Source organism: Periplaneta americana, chromosome 13 (assembly GCF_040183065.1).
Source record: "Periplaneta americana isolate PAMFEO1 chromosome 13, P.americana_PAMFEO1_priV1, whole genome shotgun sequence".
NCBI lineage: Eukaryota > Metazoa > Arthropoda > Insecta > Blattodea > Blattidae > Periplaneta > Periplaneta americana.
The window spans coordinates 62383826-62400707 of NC_091129.1; the positions used below are offsets into that span (position 1 = coordinate 62383826).

At 36.8% G+C, this 16882-nt stretch overlaps 1 protein-coding gene across 11 annotated transcripts in view; it reads left to right on the forward strand.

The window, feature by feature from the left end:
• The window catches only part of Unc-115a (Uncoordinated 115a), a 609469-nt gene that overhangs the window by 325175 nt on the left and 267412 nt on the right, over positions 1 to 16882 (forward strand). The gene's annotated exons all lie outside the window — the stretch shown is intronic.

A 16882-nucleotide genomic window follows, 5' to 3' on the forward strand; every position in this document is an offset into this window, starting at 1 on the left:
AGTAGAACTAAAGCAGAACACACCGCCATGACACAACAGTGCACGATGTCATTCGTCTGCTAATTCCCGCCCTATACAAGAACCAATTAGATTCACTGATGGCGGCTGATGGAGACTGCCACCCAAAGAGTTTGTAATACTTACTAGAGACACATACCCGTGAGTGGCAGGCAAGGAAAATGTCACAAATTGAATCGGCTAGAATCCGCCATTAAAGGAAGTGTTTGCGGCGCGAAATTCGGAAACAGTACCACAATACATTGATGTAGCCTGGTGATAGACACTGTTTTAAACGTCTTTTACCAAGGATGGGTCGTGATGAAATAAAGATGAATGGCAGAGGAGCGCTGTATTTATTGAAGTATTATATGATTCATCTTTGGCGATATTATAAAAAAAATAAATTCAATCATACATATAAGTTTATACTCGGGATAAGTAAGTGAAATATTGAATAATGGCAATGCCAACATGAATTTTCAGTATTACCAGTATTGTTTAAGGTCACAATAATAGCTATCTACTGTAATATTTAAAATAATCTATATTTTAGTCCTTTCATGCAAGGGAAGAGAAAGATATATGGTGCTTAGAAAATGTTGTGGTGAAATATGGGATCATCAAAATTCTGGAAACCTGATTTAAAACATAACAAGAATAAATTTTTATCATTAAACAATTTATTAATTGTATAGCTGTCAGTACAGGCTTTTTAATGCAGTAGTAGTAATAGGCCTAGTAGTAGTGACATAATAGAGATCTAGTAGTAGTGGTAATAGTAGGTCTAGTAGTAGTGGTAATAATAGGCCTAGTATTGGTGATATTAGTAGGCCTATTAGTAGTGGTAAGAGTAGGCCTAGTATTAGTGGTATTAGTAGGCCTAGTATTGGTGATATTAATAGGCCTAGTAGTAGTGGTAATAGTAGGCCTAGTATTGGTGATATTAGTAGGCCTATTAGTAGTGGTAAGAGTAGGCCTAAGCCTAGTATGGATTGTATTAGGAGGACTAGTATTAGTGATATTAGTAGGCCTAGTAGTGGTAACAGTAGACCTAGTATTGGTGATATTAGTAGGCCTATTAGTAGTGGTAAGAGTAGGCCTAGAATTGATGGTATTAGGAGGCCTAGTATTAGTGATATTAGTAGAACTATTAGTAGTGGTAAGAGTAGGCCTAGTATTGATGGTATTAGGAGGCCTAGTATTAGTGATATTAGTAGGCCTGTTAGTAGTGATAAGAGTAGGCTTAGTATTGATGGTATTAGGAGCCCTAGTATTAGTGATATTAGTAGGCCTAGTAGTAGTGGTAACAGTAGGCCTAGTATTGGTGATATTAGTAGGCCTATTAGTAGTGGTAAGAGTAGGCCTATTATTGATGTATTAGGAGGCCCAGTATTAGTGATATTAGTAGGCCTATTACTAGTGGTAAGAGTAGGTCTAGTATTGATGGTATTAGGAGGCCTAGTATTAGTGATATTAGTAGGCCTATTAGTAGTGGTAAGAGTAGGCTTAGTATTGATGGTATTGGAGCCCTAGTATTAGTGATATTAGTAGGCCCAGTAGTAGTGGTAACAGTAGGCCTAGTATTGGTGATATTAGTAAGCCTATTAGTAGTGGTAAGAGTAGGCCTATTATTGATGTATTAGGAGGCCCAGTATTAGTGATATTAGTAGGCCTATTAGTAGTGGTAAGAGTAGGTCTAGTATTGATGGTATTAGGAGACCTAGTATTAGTGATATTAGTAGGCCTATTAGTAGTGGTAAGAGTAGGCCTACTATTGTTGATATTAGTAGGCCTATTAGTAGTGGTAGGAGTAGGCCTAGTATTGGTGGTATTAGTAGGCCTAGTATTGGTGATATTAGTAGGCCTAGTATTGGTGGAATTAGTAAGCCTAGTATTTGTGGTATTAAAATGTCTAGTAGTAGTGGTAAGAGTAGGCCTAGTAGTAATAGTTGGCCTAGTATTGGTGATAATAGTCGGCCTAATAGTAGTGGTAATAGTATGCCTAGAATTGGTGGTATTATTAGGTCAGGTGGTGGTGGTGCTGATTGTAATAGTAGGCCTAGTAGTGGTAATAGTAGGCCTAGTAGTAGTAGTAGTAGTAGTAGTAGTAGTAGTAGTAGTAGTAGTAGTAGTAGTTCTAATATTTGGTATTAATAGGCCTAGTATTTGGTATTAGTAGACCTAGTAGTAGTGATGGCAAGGCATCTTGTGGTGGTGGTAATAAATTTGTGGCCATCAGCTATATTTTCACGAATAAACTAGAAGTACCAAACGGAAATTACATGATTTACCGTAATTTATTCTGAAATAAAACAGTTTTATAGAGATACTGTCTGAGGATTTTATTATGCACTTTGCTATTATAATCTACTGTAATATGATGGCACCTAACCCTTACATACATTGTTGAAATCAACCGTATAAACCAGATTAATATGCTTCTGGAAAAAAAAAAAAATGTTATCCAAGAAATGTTCCGACATTCTGTAAACACATTGAAAGGAGGAACTGCATTTAGAACATTTTTCCAAATATCAAGATATGTATGTTTTCCTGGGCATCCTGCAATAGCAAGCTATGTTAGAACAATTATTTGCGGCGCAGTATTTCACCATTTTCTTATTATTTCCCTTCAGGTGTACTTATATTTATTCGTACTCCTCAAATAAGCATGAACTGCTCGCACTCCCGGCGAAGCATCAACTCCCTTTAATGGCGGCCGAACATCGGTTCAAATTTGTACGCTACACTAGCGCCATTGGTGTCTCTAGTTATATATTACAAACTCTTTGCTGCCACCACCTCTGCAAGCTAATGGCACCGGTGCGACACCTGTGGAGCATCAGTGACGCCATCGGTGAAATTCGGAACACCGTGATGCCATCAGATTGCTCAGCGCTGAGATTCGGAAAACGCTCTATGCGATCTCTTTAGGTCCACTGTGTTCATTCACAAATGAGTTGCATGTCGTAGCGGATGATTATGATTTGAGTAACAAGATGGATCGGGATAAAATCACATGTTTTCCGGCATATTTCTTAACATTCATAATATCACATTTTTATGTTCCATTACTTATTATTTCGTCATTGTTCCTTCAATAACTCCTATGTGCAAAATATACAGTTTTTCAGTAGGAGGAAGAAACACATTATTCATCCTATGTCAGTCGTACATAGGGGATTGTGAATTCTTACATTTTCAAAAGAGAGAAATATAATTACATATAGGAGATTTTATTATTTGCTGTATCACTATTTAAGCTATTTAATAGAGCAAACATCTGAAAATCGATAAATATGTCACATAGGAGTTATTGCAGGAACAACGACTATTTTCAATAATCTTAACTGAAAAGTCTAGAAAATGCACATGTTAACACATCGATGACATTGAATTTTTACCACTAAAATTACCGTAAAAATGTTCCTTGCCAGAACGCTACAAAATGCTAAATTGTAATATTAAAAGTGCTATGAAATGCTAAATTTGGTCTTTAAATTGAATTTATTTTATTTTAAGTTGCTAAAATCTACCATCTCTAATTATGCCACACCCTCGTCTGTTTATGAGTTGGGAAGTTAGTTTTATATGAGTGTGCATGTTTTCGAGGTACACCCTTTGACACGGAAATTGGTCGCTGTTCAGAGACTAAGTTCCACCTCGGAATAGCTGGGAATCATTGTGTACGGCTTGTTTACACGCGTGCGTTTTACAAAGATCCGTAGCCCGCCCGTTCTTTGTAATGAGAAGACAGAGCTCTATCGCTGAGCCATACAGCCATAAAGGCTTTGTAGGCAGTATGTCGTTTCGTGACACACATATGTCGCTGCTACGACTTGCCTTCATCCTCGAACCTCGATACTTAATTTCCCCGTGTGAATCTCGCGTTAACCCAAACGACACTTCGACAAATTCACGCTACAGAAGAGCGACCATCTTCCGTAACAAAGGGTGTATATTCAATATATGTCGTCATGACATCACGAAGCTTTTAAACCATTCACCATTGGATTGGTGCAGAATACAACAATGATAAAATGGCTTTTTCCATAATTATGAAATATATAAGGTACATTATTAATTTGATTTAGCCTTTTATCCTATTAGCGGAGGCTGTTGGAAGGACATAATGTTAATTTATTCTTAATTGCAAATTTTCAGTGTTACGTTTCATTTTTTTTTCTACTAGGACAGCAAATTCCATCAAGTCCATTCTGCTTTGCGAGTAGTGTCATCACCTACAAGTTAATTTTCTCATTTCTTACTCTAACTGACGTAATTTCGATGTGCACTTTTACATTATTTAATAAGAACTGCGAAGAATGAGTTTCAATTTTCCAACTTAAATCGTACCATTTACCAGTAGCTCAAAAAAGTAATTTCATACTCTTATACTAACTCTAAAGTTAGTATTGTTTACTTCTGTGATTTCGAAGGGACAAGAAAGTCTAAGAACTGTGATCAGTCATTCAGTAGGTTGTAGTGATTTTAATATGTCCTAATTACATTGTTTAAATGGATCATGTTTTTATTATTATGGAAGACAGAGAAACCTTAAATAACGGGACTCTAACTACATTAGCATTGATGGCTGAAGACGACTAATCTGTAAACTTTGTAAAGGGAAGGAATAAGAAGAAGAAGAAGAAGAAGAAGAAGAAATCGTGCCCTGATGGCAGACTGCTGGGTATGAACAGCTGAATACGTACATGTTCCAACTAGATCTTTGTTTAATCTCCTATACCTAAACATTTCTAATTCTTTAAACTAATCTGCTGTTCATGTTCATGTCTTCTAATTATAACTACTTGAAAAGAGTTTCAGTTAATCGAACAGCTGTAAATAAACATTGCAAGTCATAAGAAAGAATAGCGAAAAGAATAGACTTGACTTTACTGATCTACAAAATTCAAGGAGGGGGAAGGGCGGATAACAAAGAAGAGCGGACGCAGAGAAAGACGGATCGTGTATAGAAAATACATGCTAATGGGATTATAAGATTGGGACGGTGACGTAAGTGGAGCCAAGAAAAATATGAGTGGATTCTTTTATTATAAAGGAAGATAAGTTCTCGGCAAAGACTTACACATATAAAAAAGTTAATCTTCGAACAATCGTTATGTTCTTATGTAGGCATAAATTATATTCAGAAGATTACATTGAAAAACTGCGACTCTTAACGAGGGGTTTAATTTCTTTTTGCATATGTTTAGCGAACTTGAATAAAATGTATTTAAAAGTAGAATGTGTGTGTGATATTTACTAACAGGACGATAAATACAACAAGAACAAACAAGCGTGGCTCGAGCTGACACTAGTGACCTGCACCTGCTTTTGGGCGGCTGCGAGTTATATGCGATGGTGACCTCATCACGGCGTTGCGTCACGCACCGAGTGTATCGAACTATTGGCCTGCGTTTCACAGTGTCGTGTTCGCCTGACTCAACAGTGTGTCAGCATTAGGCTTCGATTGCATCAGTTACCGTTACGCGATGTTTATTTGTGCCTCTTTTAAAGTATTTCACACACGAAAGTTTGTCTCACCTGTGCCTATGCAAGAGAATATTATTTCCATAGACTTGAAAATACTTTGCTAGGTTGTAGTTGTGCAAATATCGCTCTTCGAGACCAGATACTTAGCGTAAGTGCAGATAATCGTAGTTAAATAATTGAGCACTGTAAATATTTTTTAAGAATCGTTCTGTTCTCATGAAAACGCAGTAAGTCATCACGGAAATAGTGCCGCGGCGTCTCAATTCGAGCTCGGATCTCCATCGTATCAAATCCAGGCAAGCCATAACACGGTATAATACGGTGTAGCTGTATTGGAGCAGTACTTTCGGGGTACTTGGCGTTTCTTTTTCTATCATCCCATCAGCTCTCCATGTCCATGTCAGTTTGTCACCGCCTAATTTGAAAGCGTGCGATCTCTTCCGATACCGCAACATATCCATTAGCATTTAGTACGGTCTTCATATCAGACTGATCACCTGGGCCACGAAGAGAGTAACAAAACCACTGTTAGTAGTACTTTTGGTTCTGAAACTTGTACACTTAAGAAAAAGAGGAAAAGAGATATAGGAAATGAATTAGTTTGGAATTAAAAAAAAAACATTTTTAGGCCGTTGAGGGGTTTTAGACGAACAAATAGAATTAGGATCAAAGTTATACAAAGGAGGTTACGAAAACACAATTTCGTGAAAATGTAGAATCATATACAGTAGATCCCAATGAAGAGACATGTTTTAAAAATAGGTGATGTAAGATTACCAAGGTTATCAGTGAATTAACAACTGAGAGGCTCATTACAGTGTGACGTGTTTGTAAAATTGTAGCTCTTTGAATTGGTATAACAAGTCCTTGCGAGAGTCAGGATTTTTTTTCAAGTGGTTAGTGAAGTTACAAGATCCTTCTCCCACTGAAATGATAGATATTATTATTATTATTATTATTATTATTATTATTATTATAGTTGGTTATTTAATGACGCTGTATCAACTAGATTATTTAGCGTCGATAGGATTGGTGGTAGCGAAATGACACTTGGAGAGATGAGGCCGAGGATTCGCCATAGATTACTTGACATTCGCGTTACGCTTGAGGAAATTCTCTGGGGGGGGGGCTTAACCAGGTAATCAGCCCAAGCGGGAATCGAACCCAAGTCCGAGCGCAACTCCGGATCTGTAAGCAAGCTCCTCAGCCGACTGAGGTACGCTGGTGGCTACTGCTACTACTACTACTACTACTACTACTACTACTACTACTACTACTACTACTACTACTGGTGGTGGTGGTGGTGGTGGCGGCAGAAGTAAAGTTATCCATTCCTATTACAAGCCAAGAAGGCCCACAAAGAAACGGGATATTACGGGTTCCATCTTTGCAATCGGCATTAGTACTAGTAGGGACGTAATATCGACGTGCTTGCGGCCCTTATCAGCAATATTCCTGATACTTATTTCTGTTAGAGGCCAAGCGAAACCCAGAATCATAATGAGACCAGAAGGATTAGATCAATGGAGAAAATCTATAACCCCATCGGAAATTGAACTCACGATCTGCCGGTTTGTAGTGCAACGCCGTAACTGCGCAATGGTACTATACTTTCACAGTTCATTGAGGATTTTTCTGTTAGACATATTTGGATATTGGATATTCACACTATCTCGAATCTCAGATAGTATTATGGTTTGAATGATGCAGAGGTATTGCCTAAAGTAGCACAATGACAACACAAGGAATACAGACCTACTGTCGGTGACTCAGGAGAAGATGAGCGCGGAGTTAGGAAAAAGGGTAGTTCATAGAGGATGTTACGACAATAGTGCAATACTTGTACTACTAGTAAGTGGAAATAATTTACGTATTTATTTATAGTTGCGGAACGGAGAATGATAATAAGAAAATTCTGTTTCGAACTCAGCATATGCTATCGAGATAAAGATAAAGCTGCCTCACAAATCGAAACAGTGAGTAGGATAATGGATCGATATTGTGATTCATCGCAGAAAAAGAATCTTAAGTAGGCTAAGTTTTAAATTTCACTAGAATCAGGAACGTGATAAGGATTATCTCACATGAATCAACAGGAGTCACATTAAATTGGTAATAGTATATGTAATTATAAACTGTCGATGAAATTTAATTCCCTTATACCCTAATAATCGTGAATGCCCGAAATCATATGTCACAAATCATCAAAATGTCTCTCCGTGACGTCATTATTGTACAACGAACCTTGATACACGAAAAATGCCATTGCGTTAAATACCTAGTAGCCTATATAAAGGAGTACCGTAAGTAATATTTCTACAATTTTGTGTAAATTTGTTCATTGCCTTATAGACCACAACATATTGTGGTTTGCTACGGCGGATACTTGTTTCTAATCATTTCGTTTGAAGCATCCCTCTGGAAAAGCAACATATCGAAACATGTTGATTACTTTGATATCTACTACTTTGCTCATGGTGTACTATGGGAGTTGGATCCATGTTTTTACCAAAATCTTAATTTGTGGATAAATAATGGCACACCGACCGGGGACATCTATGAGAGTTGGATCCATGTTTTACCAGAATAACAATTTGTGGCGAAATAATGGCAACCAACAGGGGACATTGTGGGAGTTGGATCCATGTTTTATCATAATCATAATTTGTGAAGAAATAATAGAATACCGACAAGGAAAACTGTGATTTTCTTGAAAAGGTACCCCAAATACATTTTTGCGCAACACAAATTCCAGTTGGAATCGCCGACGATCTAGGCGTCCAACTAACTGCTTTCTTATTCTGAGCTGTAGTAATACCGTATTTATAAATCACTAGATCAGGCTTGAATTACGATAGACTTCAGCTCCTATATGAATCCAGTTAACACATGGTTAGCGAAAGAGAAGACTTGGAACTGTGAGTTACAGTAGGTATGTTGCGAAATGAAGTCGCAGTAGCATTTGGCACTCTATGCAATCCTGTCGGAGAGACGGACGCCTGGCATTTATGAAAGATTATTTGATGTTCAGAGAACCATTGAAGTGAATATGGATGTTAGTTTCGATGACTGTTCTAATTCTACATTGTCATAAAAAGACTGCTGGTAGTACTAGGTGGAAGGGGAGGAGGAGTGTCTGGCATTCTACCAGCGCTTGTTAAAACTGCGGGCTGCACTCACCTGTCACCACTCCAATGAGGTGTACAGTCAAAGGAAAGTGGGGATAGTTACAAAAAACCGAAACATTTTCTTGTGAGGGTAGTGTACCGACTCGCTTTCCCCGCTCTGTTAATCCTCTATCATACTTGACCTAGTCTGCGACCAGCTGACGGTTCTTACTATAGGAACCGGATTTCTGTTCCAGGACCCTGTTGCATAATAATTTACAGAGTAGGCCCTACCGTAATAATATTAGTAACTTTACTTGTGATTTTTGCCTTGTAGAATGTTTCTTTTGGGTAATGTTAAAAAGAAAATTTACAAATTGCAAGTTCGTTTAGTCAACACTTCTAAGACTGGTTGGAATCTCATAATTGCCACCAATAAGACATCACTCATGAGACAGCTAAGTCAGCAGTTAATGGGGCAGGGTGGCCAGTTCCTTTCCCCCCGTCATTGCATACATCGCTCACAAGTAACATGTTTCTCTAATCAGACTGAAGATGTTAAATTGTAAGTAAAGTACTGAATTCTACGAGCGCCTCTTGGATAATTTATTGAACTAATGTTATTTATTATTATTATTATTATTATTATTATTATTATTATTATTATTATTATTATTATTAGTGTTTACTAATAATTTTTCTAAACGTTTACATTCATCCATCGTTAAAAATTATTGGTGAGGTTAGCATGTTTGTGGAGAATAATAAACTGAAACTTTAATGATAAATTATCTAGTTTTTACATAATTGTTTCCGATCTCTGATAACGAATCTGAATGACACCATGTGCGTCAGGAGTCACACGACAGCTGAATTGTGGCGCGAGGTGACAGACCAGTAGTGAGTGATCTCATAGTCAGAGTGGACGGCGACTCACAGCAGAAATTCCCAAGAAAATCGAGCCTTTTTAGGAGGAGTACATTACGACCCTTTCCAATACCAAGTACAGTTAAGTGAAAATAGAAGAAGCCTGCAATAAACGAGATTTCGTTATTTCCAAGAAAGGCATCTTGTGTGTACATAATAAGATTGGTAAAGCTCGAATGGAATTAATTTGTATCATCTCTTGGGGTACGGCGACTTGTGACGGGGGTGGATTTGCTTATTTTTTCCACTCTGGAATTAATCCCATCCGAGCTTTGCCAGTCTTATTAGGTACACACAAGATGTCTTTCTTGGAAATAACGAAACCATGTATTTTGCAGTCTCCTGTGATTTTCACGTAACTGTTCTTGGCATCGGAAAGAGTTGTTATGTACCCCTCTCAAAAGGCTCGATTTTCTTGGGCATTGCTACTGTCATACACAGTGCACTCTGATAATGAAATCACTCACTACTGGTCTGTCACCTCTCACCGCAATTCAGCTGTCGGTGTGATTCCTGACGCACATGGTGTCATTCAAATTCGTTATCAGAGATCGGAAACAACCCTGTATTTCTTGAGGTAAAGATTTACAAAGTAGTCCTCCTCGGTGGGGGGGGGGGGGAACGTGTATAACCCTCGCATAAATTTTTAGTTTCAATATGATTGCTGCTTCTCTGAAAGGTTTAGAATTCTTCCTAACAAGTTAGAATGCTAAGTGTCTTATTATCTATGAAAAAATAACAGTTTATAATACAGATAAAGTTTACAAGAATCATGTGTATTGAAACAATAGTTGAGTCATTCTAGAGAAAATGGAAAGGAATTTAAAGACATTTTAATAGAAAAATTGATATCGGCCTAATCTTTGTAGATACTATTATAAACAATTTTGTTATTTAACCCTTAAAGTTTTAACTTTGGCATGCACTTATGTCCCATCTGTATGTATGGAATGAGGTTTTAATAAATTAATGAGGTTTTAATAAATTAATATTACTCGTATCTAATACTGCATCATTTATTACATCTCGCATATCTTCATGAATTGCTTTTATGAGACCCATACAAATTTATATTCATCTTCCAATTTGTTTTTGCATATTTGTATTGTAAGAAATTCCCATTGAAGTTGATTCTCTTTATTGTTCGTGGTAGAAGTTGTTTTCCTCTTTTTCTTTGTGAGTTCTCCATTTAGCATTCCTCAGGGAACTCTATGTTGAGTTACCGGTACTTGTTTGCGCATTCCTAGGCTCGTCTGAGGATTAGTGTCCTGCAACGTTCGAACATGAGGCAACCAAGATATTATGAAATTCGTCTTATTCCATATGAAAAACTAATCGCAAGATACGTACTAAACTGCTTTAGCGGTTAAGTCATGAAGAGGTGGAAGTGGAGGACGGTGAATATTTTCATAACAAGGCCTATAGATCTCTTTCTGCAGAGCGAACATCGGCAAATATCGAACTTCGCCATACTCGACAAACTTGAACCGAACGAAGCGCCTGTAATGCACGACTTTACTGTGGATACAAAATACTCTTTCGCTTGATATTCTTATTTGGCTGTAGAAGCTTCTACTGCGTAAGACCAGAAGACTCTTCTATATCCATTGACCTAGGTACACCAAGTCCCTCTAGCTCTGCATAATGTTTCCCAATGATGCCTAGTACAGTTTCGTCAATATCACGCTTCCCTATATTCTCTCCTTCACCACTTGCAGTTCGCCTTGCACTGTCGAGTGATTTTAATGACCATATAAGTCTTAGGTATTACTTACCATTGGTACCTTTCTTTTAATGTCCATAAAATCTTATTACTTATCATTGGTACCTTTCTTTTATGTAGCCATCAAACATTTCTCGAATTTGTCCAGTCTTTGTGTTGTGATATTGCTCCAATTGATTTACCATACATTTTTCCATTCATTAAATGTATTATCTTTAGCTATTGTACTCCAGAATCGGCAGAATAATATTGCTTTCTTATGTTCAATTTTATTCAATGTTTACAGTGTAATTTTACTTGTTACTCTTTCCTCTTTCCCATTATAAAAATTCGGAGACACAAAGGGTGCTATGCATAGATATTTCGCTAGTCCGTGCTACGAGCGTGCTAAACTAGCCCCGTCTATCGACTGATTACTTGTACAGGATTCATATTTTTATTTTATTTTATTGGGTTATTTTACGACGCTGTATCAACATCTAGGTTATTTAGCGTCTGAATGAAATGAAGGTGATAATGCCGGTGAAATGAGTCCGGGGTCCAGCACCGAAAGTTACCCAGCATTTGCTCGTATTGGGTTGAGGGAAAACCCCGGAAAAAACCTCAACCAGGTAACTTGCCCCGACCGGGATTCGAACCCGGGCCACCTGGTTTCGCGGCCAGACGCGCTGACCGTTACTCCACAGGTGTGGACCAGGATTCATATCATATCATATCGTATCGCTAACACTGGTTTATGAATACGAAAAACGTTAATTTCTTTGATCATCCACCGGAAGTCCGCGCTAAATATGTCTATGAATATGGCCCAAAATGACTAGCCTATTTGTGGTGATACTGACACTCCCATCGAGATTGTTATAGTTTACATTTAGTTTATCATAGTAGAGCATTGTAATTTCATGTCATTGATATATATTATTATGCTTTTAAACTCAAATAGGCTATGGCGTATATGCGGTTCTCTGACAAAATTTTAAAATTTACTTGGAAAAATCCCTAATAAATAGTATTAGTAAACTGATGGATATTATGCAACAAAAATATTAGTGCTAATACATTATAACTTATTTGTAAATTTATTCCCATAATAGTAAAATCATGTAACAGAGCCCATTATTTGTGATAAACTTTGCTGCTTCGGCAAATTTTTGTAATTAGATTTTGCCTGTTATCTTCATTCTACTGTCATAGATTAGTAAAATTGACTTCGGATTTCTTAACTAGTCGCCTTAATTTTGTACCACACATATTGAGAGCATGTTAATTTCTCTTTCATTCTTGTATTATTGAATGGGAGATATTACAGTCTGTATATTACATATTTAAAGACTTTTTCTAATGGCGGGTATTTGACTGTTCGTCATTCACCCATATGAAGCCAATTGTGTAGACCAATTTACCTACTAAAGCGCTCTACAGTCGTTGTCTAGGATGCACCATAGGAGGCTGGTTTACGCTACACCCGCGATGACATGACATGAGATGAGACGATGGAGATTTGTGGGATGCCACAGAGGAACCGGAGCTCCCGAAGAAAACCCCGGACTTTCCCGACATAAGTTGTAATTTGGATGTACGCCGAGGATCGAACCCCGGTTGATTTGTTCATTATTATGTAGCCTAATCCAGAAACTGGTTTCCGTCTTTCCTGAGGAGCTGCATTTAATATTGTAATCTTCAATTTATTTAGTTGTTAAATTATTATAGTTAGTAACTACACTCTGTACATTACGTACGGCGATCTAACTTAAAATGCGTTTTCTGAGTTTGCTTAACTGATCGTCAACAGACAGTCGGCTTAATTCATTGTAAATATTGAAACGTAAAGGCGATAATGACCAGCTGTGTAAAATGCCTATTAATAATTTATGAATTAAAATTTCTACTTCATGTAGGCTAATAGTTTTCATTTTTGTTATTGCCATTATCATAGTCGTCATCATTATTACAGGATCTATAAACTTTGCTATAATTTCGGAAGAATAAGAAAATTAGCTAAATTGTCGGTTTTAAAATTCATGGCTTAATCCATGACAGCTAATCAGTCTAAACTAAAAGATCCAAACAGAGTGTGTCATTCGGAGTAGAAAACTGAGGGATGATTGTATACACCATTTAATTTTGGATCCTCGTTCTAGCTGAACTTTGATTTTGATGTATAACTTTCAATCTGAGATTCATTCGTCTTAAACTAGAGTCAACTTTGACTGAAGAAATCTTTCCGATTGAGTTATTTAATCCAAATTTAATTATTTGTTTTTTGTTTGAAGAGTGGCAGATTGTACAAATAGAAGACCATTGTTATATATATATATATATATATATATATATATAAGGTAATTCCAGGAGAGATGCCCCACGGGGAGAGTCGCCCCACCCTCCTTTTCTCCTTATCTCAAAAGCTTTAAGGAATCGACCTTGGGACCATTTGTTTAATTCGTATACCACCCTCGAAGGCAAGCAGTGCAACCTTTGTGACGGTTTTTTTGTGTGTGAAAAGTGAATAGAAAAAGGAAATGCTGTTTTTCGTAGGCTTTGTTATAACATTTATAATTTTTAAAAATTCGTAATTGGGATAATGGCTATGTATATGTTGCTTAGTCCACTATATTTGACAAGTACATGCATTGAACTCAATTCTAAAAAAAAAAATAAGTAATTGTCCATTACGGTTGCCATTAAATACATAAGGCGTAATGGTCATGCAAAAGGGAGAGATGCCCCACCTGTTTGAGGGAGAGACGCCCCATATACTTAAGAGTGATATTACCGTACATAACTAATTATTATTAGTGTCCTTGCTGAATTAGTTGGAATTTTAATTGAATTATTATATTAGAATATAATTATTATATATTAGAGGCGAATAATTTTTAAAGGATGACCAAAAGTTTCTAGAGGATCACATATTTCCAAGAGGTGTCTAAAGTTGAAATCCATGAAAATTTTAAGGAATACTGGTATTCTAAATTTGTTGCAGCGACATTTTCAATAGGTGCCCAAAGTTGAGGGACTTCAAAATTTTAAGGGATGTCCAAAGTTATGTTTGAAGGACACATTTCACGACCAAACGTTAGTCAATGCAATCAAGAGATTTCTTCAATCTTACTGTAACATTTTGGGGAATTGGGAATTAGTGAAGCATCGCACTGTTATGGAATTACTTAGAGAACAATCCACCGACTGAAATCTAGTGGAGTCTTCAAGAAACATCCAATGGCTGCAATTCTTCCTAGAGCGAAACCTTGAGGTACCTGTCAGGCAGTCAGAAGGATCATCCAGCTCTCTGAACAGGTCAAGGTATGTCGAGACATGAAGTCAAGCAGTATTTTGACCTACTGGAAACAACTCTATGTGAACGCAATTTGTAGGAAAGCCACATAAAATAGAGGAAAGTGGCATCCAACTAGACAAATTTACTAGGAAAAGTGGTTGAGAAAAAGGGATCCAAAGATGTTCAAGTCCTAACTTGAAGCGAGAAAGGTGGAAGTGATTCTGTCATAACATGTTGCAATTCGGAGGGAACATTTCTTCCAACGGCAATGTTTGAGACGAAAAATGGAAGTTTTTTTTTACGGATTCCTAGCAGAAATGGGGGTTTATATGAATCCAAAATCGTCCTATGTTCCATCAGAATTATTTGTGAAGCGATTGAAGGAAAATTTTACTCCAAGAAAGAATCCTGGCAAGATTCTCTTAATTTTGGATGAAAATTCAGCACATTTAGATAACATAAAATGCTAGAATGAGGATAATGAATCACAATTGTTTGCCTACCAGCCTATGCAACTCAGGCACTTCAATCTCTTCATCGCTCACATTTTAAGTCTCTCAAGCATTATTTCAAGAAGAGAATCACAGCAATGGACGGCTTATAAAAAGTAAGCCTGACTATCCATCTAGAAAGCTGGACAAATGCTGCGTTGGTAGTAATAGAGAGGTCATTTGGATTTCGAGCCAGAGGTTTCGGTCCTTTCAATCCCGATGCAGTTCCTCAGCACTTCTTCAGTATTTATGATGCATCATTCAACAACACAGCTGTAAGAATTCCTTTTTGTGCCTTTTCAGGAAATCTCAAAGAAAAGAAAACTTTTATCGGCTACAAGTTCTAATGATAACGGGATAATAAGTTGTAATTTCAGCTCAAGTGCCACAATGGCAAATTCAGCGACAGCGACTCCTTTCAAATCCCTTCATGAAATAAACTATGTGCCAGCAATATCTTTTGCTGTGAAAAAAAGAAACCGATCGGTAGAACGCGTTACAGGTGGAGATAAAAATGGAAACACCATCTTTGAAACACTCCCAGTTCCAAAAAGCTCAAAGTCAAATTCTTCAAAATCTAGTAGATATAGAAGACACTTTTGGAGAAAATATGAAGAGAGTGTCGTCAAATGAAACAAAGTAGATAGTTCCTACTTTGTTGAGTGCCTTGAGAATTTTATCAAATGAAGGAAGTTGTTGATTGGATTCAGTGACTTTCCTGCAAGAATTTGCATAACATGTGGGCTAAGTGCCATATGTGTGGTCGCACTGAAAAACGAGCTCAGAAAATGAACTTATTGCAAAAATAAAATAAGCAACATTATTTAGAGTGTTATTTATCAAATTAATAGCTTAATTTGGGAATTACCACAGCGGGGCATCTCTCCTCTATATATGTGTATATTACAGTGATATCGTATCTGACTAATTTTTATTTTGCCACTTGTGTACGAATTATCGATTGTTTCATATTTTACATAAACCTTTAATGTAGTTCACATGCTATAACACATAAATAAAATATCTGCTTTGGTTTACTTAATTTTTAAACGATAAAAACTTTAAGTGGGGCAACTCTCCCGTAGTTACCTTATATATATATATATATATATATATATATATATAAGTAAATTTATAAATGTTCAATTTCTTGTAGGTATTAATTACTAAACGAAAATTGCTGTGTTTTATAAATCTTTATCATGTTTAGCAGTATCAAATAACATACCACAATAACAGAATAACCTATAGTAATGTTATAGTCATTGTATATTAGGTCTACTTTTTTGTTATTTTGTATATTGTCAGATTATTCTGACGTATCTACTGATGTTGAGAACATTGAATTTCATCGGTCTTCCCGTCTGTGTCATTATAGGGGGAATCCTTTGAGAGAAATGAGTAATAAAGTTTAAATTTAGGTGTAACTTGGAAAGTAATATAGTGGAGCAGTTAGAGACTGAGACTGCGAGAATTTCCATTGAAATCAACCACAAAAAATAAATATTTATCTGCTATATATGGTCTTTGGCGACTTTTTCAAAGTAGACATAGCCATTGCCTGGAGAGTGATTCACCAAGCAGGTATTCTAATAGCTGGATTGAAACCTGAATACCTACAGGAAACGTATTGTGTGTCTTTCACGTGTTAAATTTCACATTATCTCGTTTACATGTTTCAGCCTGCTATCGGGCATCTTCAGAACTGGTTGTTGCTGGTCTTGGCACCTTTTGTTTGTGTTTCCTGTGGGGGTGTGTTTGTGTAGTGTAATGTGGAGTTTAAAGAGTGTGTGTGTTCTGAAATTGAGTTGTGTGTTGAAAATTTTATTTGGATGTGTTTTTGTGTGTGTATATTTCGTGT